The 7,204-nt window shown below is 49.3% G+C and overlaps 1 long non-coding RNA gene across 1 annotated transcript; it reads right to left on the reverse strand.

Moving 5' to 3' along the window:
- Positions 1–8: 8 nt before the first annotated feature.
- Positions 9–7,120, reverse strand: LOC124233586 (uncharacterized). Its single transcript, XR_006887101.1, has 6 exons — positions 7,030–7,120; positions 6,068–6,243; positions 5,032–5,100; positions 3,976–4,141; positions 1,450–1,517; positions 9–535 (listed from the first exon to the last, which is right to left on the reverse strand). It is a non-coding gene; the product is annotated as an uncharacterized LOC124233586 (long non-coding RNA).
- Between the last annotated feature and the right edge of the window lie 84 nt (positions 7,121–7,204).

Here is a 7,204-nt window from a genome sequence, read left to right on the forward strand (position 1 = left end):
TGCTTGAAATTAAGTCTGCTTGTTTCAAAATGATTGTTGTAGAGCTGTTACATTTGTCAGGATAACGCGCACCATGTCATGATGATCTTACAAATGCAAATGCAGTAAAATCCTCTTCTCTCTCGCCGATTATTATTAAAAAATTAATGATAATTACAATAAATGCATAATTTACAAAAGCCCTATATCTTTTCATAGGATTTATACATACAAGCATTACAGTACATTTGTTTGAAAGACTAAAATTAGATATAAGAACAGAATCGATTTGAAAGGATATTTATAGCCTGGATATGAAAAAGTAAGTAACTATATAAATGAAGTCATATGTTTACATAAATATAAGAAACATTAAATTCTAAAATATTTTCTCTATGGTATTCGTGAATTTTTCACTAATTAAAAACTCTGTAATAAAATATCTTAGGGTCCATATAACAAGTATCAACAGATTGCAGATCCACTGAATTCTGAAAGGCCGTCTTCGCCGGGTCCCGAGCGCTGCACGGTCATCTGTAGAAGTAGTGTGGGTAAACTGGAAAGGAAGCGCAAACAGGACAATCAGCCTCAGGACGGGCCGCCCGGCGCACACCTGCGTCCTGAGGCCCAGCCCTGCCTCCCTGCCCCTTGCGCTGTAGCTGCTTGAGAACTGAGATGAAACGTCAAGGAGTACGCGTATCAATGAGAAAATTCCTTGCTGACTTCCTTTTGGCGTATGTCTAAAAGTTACCAATTAAAAAGATTAGGAAACCAATCAAACCTTCTGGCGGAGACGTGAAAAGTGGAGAGCGGAACAGAGCCCCCGGCCCAGGTGCCACGAGCAGGGGCTGGGCTCCCAGCCCCACATCACCCCTTCAGCGTGAGCGGGCTGCTCGTAACTGCACCCCTGCGATGGCAACGCAGCTGTGTGTTTAAAACCACCCGCGAGGCCCTCAGGGTTCACGACAGCGTGGCCCCAGGAAACCTGGCTGTGCGGGGTGCGGCTCATTCAAGAACGTCTATTTCTAAGAAAGCCAGCGGGCGCCGCTGACCTGGGAGCGACACCAGCGCGGATGCCAGGGTCAAGGCGGAGAGCCGCCGTGCCGGGCGCTCTCAACCACGGGTGGCCGCCAGCCAAGAGCTGAGCCGGTGAGCTCCTGCCACGCGCTGCTCTCCTGCCTCCCCACCCCCAAAAGACATTACCAGATACTGAAAAGAGTCCAGCACTTTCAGTTTTAAGGAAAAAATGCAAATACACTTTTTTGCTTAACAAATGAGGATACACGAACCCCTCTGTGACCAACTGTGAGCATACAGAACACCAAAACCACGTAATGGGTGCAGCCGGGCTTGCGTGCGTGTTCCTAAAGGCCTGGAGGAACGGAAACGGGCTCTCCGGGCCAGGCAGCGTCCCCGTGCGGTCACCCGGCCGCCTCTGTGGCCTCCGGGCACGCGGAGCCCTCTACTCACCACGGGGCTTCAGCAGGAGTAAGTCCTGACCGTGGCGGCGTCCAGCCTCTGCGCTCCCGACACGCTGCCTGCTCCGACACCGGGGAGGAAGCGTGCAAACACAGCGTGCGGTTAGTCTTCAGACGTCACACGGGGCACACGTACACACACATCTGCACACCTACAACAGCACCTACTGAGGGCTCCCAGGGAAACTTCTAGATGGGAGCGGATGAGCCAGGGAAAGAGAACCTAAGTGTCACCAGGAGGGGGTTCTCTTCAGCCCCCAGCAGCCCTGGGAGCCACTGGCAGCTAATCTCACGACAGCAAGGATGCCTCAGATGATACAGACTTCGTGATGTCCTCTGTGTAAGTGACAACTACTTCAGCTGGTAACTTTGTTTCTCCTGAAACTCTCTAGATTTGCAGAGCAACTAGACTTTTCTTCGGGGCCTAAACATGATATCCCCAAGGCCGGGGTGAGGTAGATAACCCGGGGCAGCGCTAGACACCACGGGGTGCAGGTGACCGGAGTCAAACGCAGGCCTGGCCTGACGGGAGACGCGCCCTCGGGCCACCTGCCCTCCACGACCGTCTGAGGGAGCGTCCAGGGCACTCCTCCCCAGGGCCTGGCTGCAGGGGGTGGGTAGAGGACAATGACTCATCTAAGAACACTAAAACCCAGTCGCAGTTTCTGCCGGAAGTGATGTGTACCACTGATGCCTTGTTCCTGTCGAGAAACACACGGCACGGCCCAAGAGGTGAGCCCGCCTCTCCCTTGCAACCTGGACAGGAAATGTGCGAACACCTGGAGCAGATATTCCCGACTGCCAATTACACAGTTTGTGTTCCCACGGGTCCAGCAGGAACACGTTTTATCAAGAATGTGCCGTGGTTCCAGAAGAGATGGCACGACAGCTGGCACTGTCGGTGAGCATGGGTCATCTTTCCAAATCCTGACCCTGAGGTCCCAGGAGGCCAGCTGCAGCTTCCCCGACGCCCCTTATTTAAGAAGGCATTGAGCAGTCCACTCTCCCGGGGTTCGGCCTCAGTTTTCCTACAAGGGTCAACAGCCGTCTTCCATATAATATATTCCCTACACCTCACTCTAGGCTTATTTTTAATTTATCTGAACTCTAATCTAAATGTCGCCGTCAATACTGAACACGGGAAGTGTGACTGATTCTGAGGAAACTGGGCACGAAGCTGTGAAGAAAATCAGAAGGCGCTCCAGCAGCCTATTCAATAAGTGGAGGGCCAAGTTACCGTTAGAGTTATACAAATTACCTCATGCTCCTTGGAATAAGAATGCTACTGAAGACATTGCTGCTCTTGCCCCATTAACCAGATCACTGAGCTCTGCAGAGAGATGCAGGCTTCCAGCAGCAGTGCTGCCCTGGGGGCCATCTCACCAAGCGTCCGGCTGAGCGAAGGCTTTACACACACACGCTTTTCTCTCATTTTGATACAGGCAAGTGAGAGCCAAACTCACAAACCTACGTATGGGAAGGGCTAAGAACAGGGAAACTTGTAAAAGCCACCTCAGGACAATTTTTAAAAGCGCTTCCTTTCCCATAGCCGATCCATCGGCCACAGAGACGAGAACGAAGTCCTTCGTAACGGGAGTGCAGCTACAATGGCCCCAGCGGCCAGCACCACACGGGACCAGGACGCGCAGACGCCTCCTACGAGCCTGACGAGGAGCAGCCATTTCACTGCCACAGCCGCTGAAGAGGACATGGCTGTACGACGACGGCCCTACAGACAGGGAGACTGAGGCACAGTGCTCGAGGCTGTGCCCCTCCTCAGCGGCAGAGCCAGGGTCCACCGAGGCCATCTGCCCTTGATCCTGTCATCGTGGGGGCCGCGGTCAGAGCCGAGAGGTCTGTCAGTAAAGCGCGGCCAACTTGTCATCAGCCGTGTCCTCCAAGCAGAGTGGCGGTCAAAGGGAAAACTGCAAGCTCCATCTGGAACCCTGACTGCAAGGCTCGTGCGCTCCCAGGGCCCACCGCGCTCCAGTGACGACCTGCCCAGGCTCACCTTCTTCCTCCTCTCCGTCCTTATGGTGCGCAGTGACAGGGACCAACGCCAGCAGGGGTGGAGGGAGGAAAGGGAAGGCTCAGAGAGGGGGAAACTGTGTTCTCTAAGATGGACTCAGTCACCTCTCCAGGGGGAGAGACGTCCCAGGAGCACCCGGCGTGGCCCGAGAGCTGCTGCACCACCTTCCGGCAGAGCCTTCCAGGGCTGCCTGCCACACACACAGGCTACAGGACGTCCACTCAGCACACCGAGAACACACGCGACGCTCAGCTTTATTAGTTGGAAGGATATGCTAAGATTCAACCAGACAAGACTCTAAAAAACCTACATTATTGTTAAACTGTTATGCACAGATGTTAGGATTCATTTTAAAACACTTCACCTAGGCATGCACCAGTACTCAATGCCTTGTAACACATCCAAGAGGCCATTCTGGATCACTGTTAACATTCCAGCCACAAAGCTGCTCATGCCGCCCACAGCGGCTGGCCGCCCCTGCACACCTACCGTCCAGCTGCGTCTTCTTTGGCTGCATGGAGGGTGAGGACAGAGAGGAGGTGACCCAGAAGTTGGCGGGGAGAGTCTCTGCGGACCCAGCAGCTAAGCCACGAACATCCTTTGGTCTAAATTTTTTTCTCCAAGAAGGTGCTCTCCTAAAGCTTTTATCATGGTCCTGGGAAATTAAAGGACAGAAAACAAGACTGATTTTAAAATAAAGGACAAAAATAGACAGTCAAGTTACCAGCCTTGAACCTGACTGCTGAACTTGTCACTGCATGTTTGTTCACACCTATTTAACCCGTTCCTGATAACCACAGGATCTACTGTCCCCACCGGGAACTTCTGAGAGTGACGGGCCCAGTAACACTATGTGGGGTCCTCGCTGGGCATCGATGAGGACGGCCCTGGGCCGCCCAGGTGCATGTGCCTCCTAGTGATCACCCCGTTTCCTTTCTTATCTTGGAGAAATCATCTTCTTGCCGTATAAGATAATACATTTTTATTTGTCTTAAAATAGTTTCCAAGCTGTAAGCAGTTCTGCCTTAGAGCCGGGGAAGAGCCAGCGAGTGCTCCTTTAGCTGTCCTCCTAGTCACCAGGCAAACTCACGTTTTCTTAACGTGCAACGAAGGAAAGAATAAAAACAGTGTGGGAACAAACAAGTCACGACTGTGTGAGGGGAAATTAACATGTTGCGTTTCTCTAATCTCCTTCTAACAGGTTTCTCCAAAGCACAGGGACTCTGGATTGGGGTCAGACATCCAGCGGTCCCCAAACATAGCCCACGGACGCCATGCCTCGGCTGCCACCAACGTTGATGGGAACAACATTTTTGAGGGCTATCAAAACTTAAATAGCAAATATTTTAAAAACAGAAAACCTCAGACTGAAAATATGAGTTTCTTACTATCTCATTTGTTGACACATTTTTGAGAGCAAAGCTTAGCTCAGGAGGTAAAATCATCCCCACACTTAGAAGAGAGACTGCCGACGGGGCTCACGTGCGTATAAACAAATAATTCACACTGAATGCAAATTTAAAATTCATTAGGCTGAAAACTCACTTCATCAAACCTTCTGTCCGTCCCCATGACCAAAAGGTTGTTAAATTCTCTTTCCAAGACAGCGCGAGCCTGAAATCATAACAAAACAACAATACCGCAAAGCTTCATCAATCTAATCTGAAGGATGTTAGCATATCACAACTGTTTTTCAAATCAAGACTTTTAAAAAGCTCAGGCTATAAACACCTTGAGCCATGACAGCATTTAATTTAATTAAATTAATTAATTTATTTGAGGAAGATTAGCACTGAGCTAACATCAGCTGCCAATTCTCCTCTTTTTTGCTGAGGAAGACTGGCCCTGAGCTAAAATCCATGCCCACCTTCCTCTATTTTATATGTGGGACGCTGCCACAGCATGGCTTGCCAAGTGGTTCCACGTCTGCACCCGGGATCCGAACCGGTGAACCCCGGGCTGCCGAGAAGCAGAATGTGCGCACTTAACCGCTGCACCACCGGGCCGGCCCCCACAACCACATTTTAAATTAGGGGATTCCTGCGGAGCCCACGGATGGGCTTTCAGGGAAAGGGACCCATGACCGCTGGCAGACTATCTACGAAAGTGTGCTCTGCGGGTTGGGGCTGGTGGGGGGATGGGGGGTATTGGCAAAAGACATACAATCTTCTGTAGAAGAAGAATAAATTTCCTGATTCTCAGGTGAGCTCGTGTGTCAAAAAGAATCACACAGGGCAATAGAAACAAAATTAACAGAATCTCCATCGGTGTACCTATGAGTATTTCTCGTTCCACGTAAGAACTAAATACATGTCGTCACTCCTACGAGCATATGGACTTGAACGAAGTTTCCCCTTGTTTTTTTTATTGCAAGATTCTCATGCTGGCGACAGGAAATGGAAGGACAGGCAAAAATAATGAAGAATTAAGCATTGCTGGTTTGGAACCAGTATTTTGTGGCTTAGGGATAGTTGTCTGAGGTACTGTGAAGTTTTGTGTCCACTCAGTTAACCAGCTAGACGTCTCCATCAGGAGACCTGACTGAACGCTGAGTGAGAGCCGGGCCGGCTCTGCAGCATACCTGTGTGTTCTGCGTAGGGATCTGTAACAAGAGCGCCAGTGCGCTGAAATCGAAGGTTTCATCTAAGGCCACAAGTGCACCGTGAACGCCACTCTCAACCAGATTGTTTGCATATTCTTTAAGACCAATTGAGAGGATCCAGCGAATCACTCGATCGTTGCTCCACACAAGCACGTCTACAGGTGAACAGAAACAATTAGAACGGCGTCTGCACAAAGCTGTCTTCATCATGCACACTTGTAACACAGCACACAGAAGGTGGGCAGGCAACCGCTGCTGCATTTAGAGGTCATGCCTCAGCCCTCCTCCATCGAAGGGAAACTGTCCCACTAGAACTCATGCTGCCAAAGAACCCAAGAGCAATGAAGTTCTTACGGACATTTATTTTCCAGAGAACAGAAAATGAGGAGGATCCAGGGTCAGAAACCAGAAGGACAGAGAAGAAGCTGAATGCCCACCAGGCACGAGCGCGCTTCCTCTACAGCCTTCAGAGTTTCTGAAACACTTTCTTTTCGTCAGAGAAGGGGTTGGCGCCCTGCTCGATTCAACACAAATCTCTCATTTGTAATCTTGAAGCTTGTTTCCTTGAAGCCTTTTTTGTTGTCTCATTTTAAAAAGAGAGAAACTTAAAGATACTCTCCAGCATATTAGAGACTGGGGGGAAGATCTTACACCACACGAAGTGATCCATTATTAAATTCGCTCTAGTAGAGATCTAAAAATAGCCGCTCCATGAAAATATCTCCGGATGCTCACCAATCACTTCCAAAGACAACTTTTGTCAACTATAAAAAGATTTAAAACAGATACAGAAAACAGACAAAACTGATTTACACATTTTATTTCCAATGCCCTTTTATACTATACACACACACACACTATATATATAGTATAAAATATACGCACTACATATATAGTATAAAGTGTGTATATATATATATATAGTATAAAAGCTGGCTTACGGTTTTTCTTGTGATTCACGTTAGCTCAATCATGACCAGACTATCCTTTAAACGGGCTGTGTCCTCAACCAGTTTTGTCTTTAGTTTCTTTCTTTGTAAAACCTGGGGAAGAAGACAGCACTCACACGCACGGGGTTGTGGGAAGGATTAAATAATTAACCTCTGAAAGTGCTTC

Source organism: Equus quagga, unplaced genomic scaffold (assembly GCF_021613505.1).
Source record: "Equus quagga isolate Etosha38 unplaced genomic scaffold, UCLA_HA_Equagga_1.0 205799_RagTag, whole genome shotgun sequence".
NCBI lineage: Eukaryota > Metazoa > Chordata > Mammalia > Perissodactyla > Equidae > Equus > Equus quagga.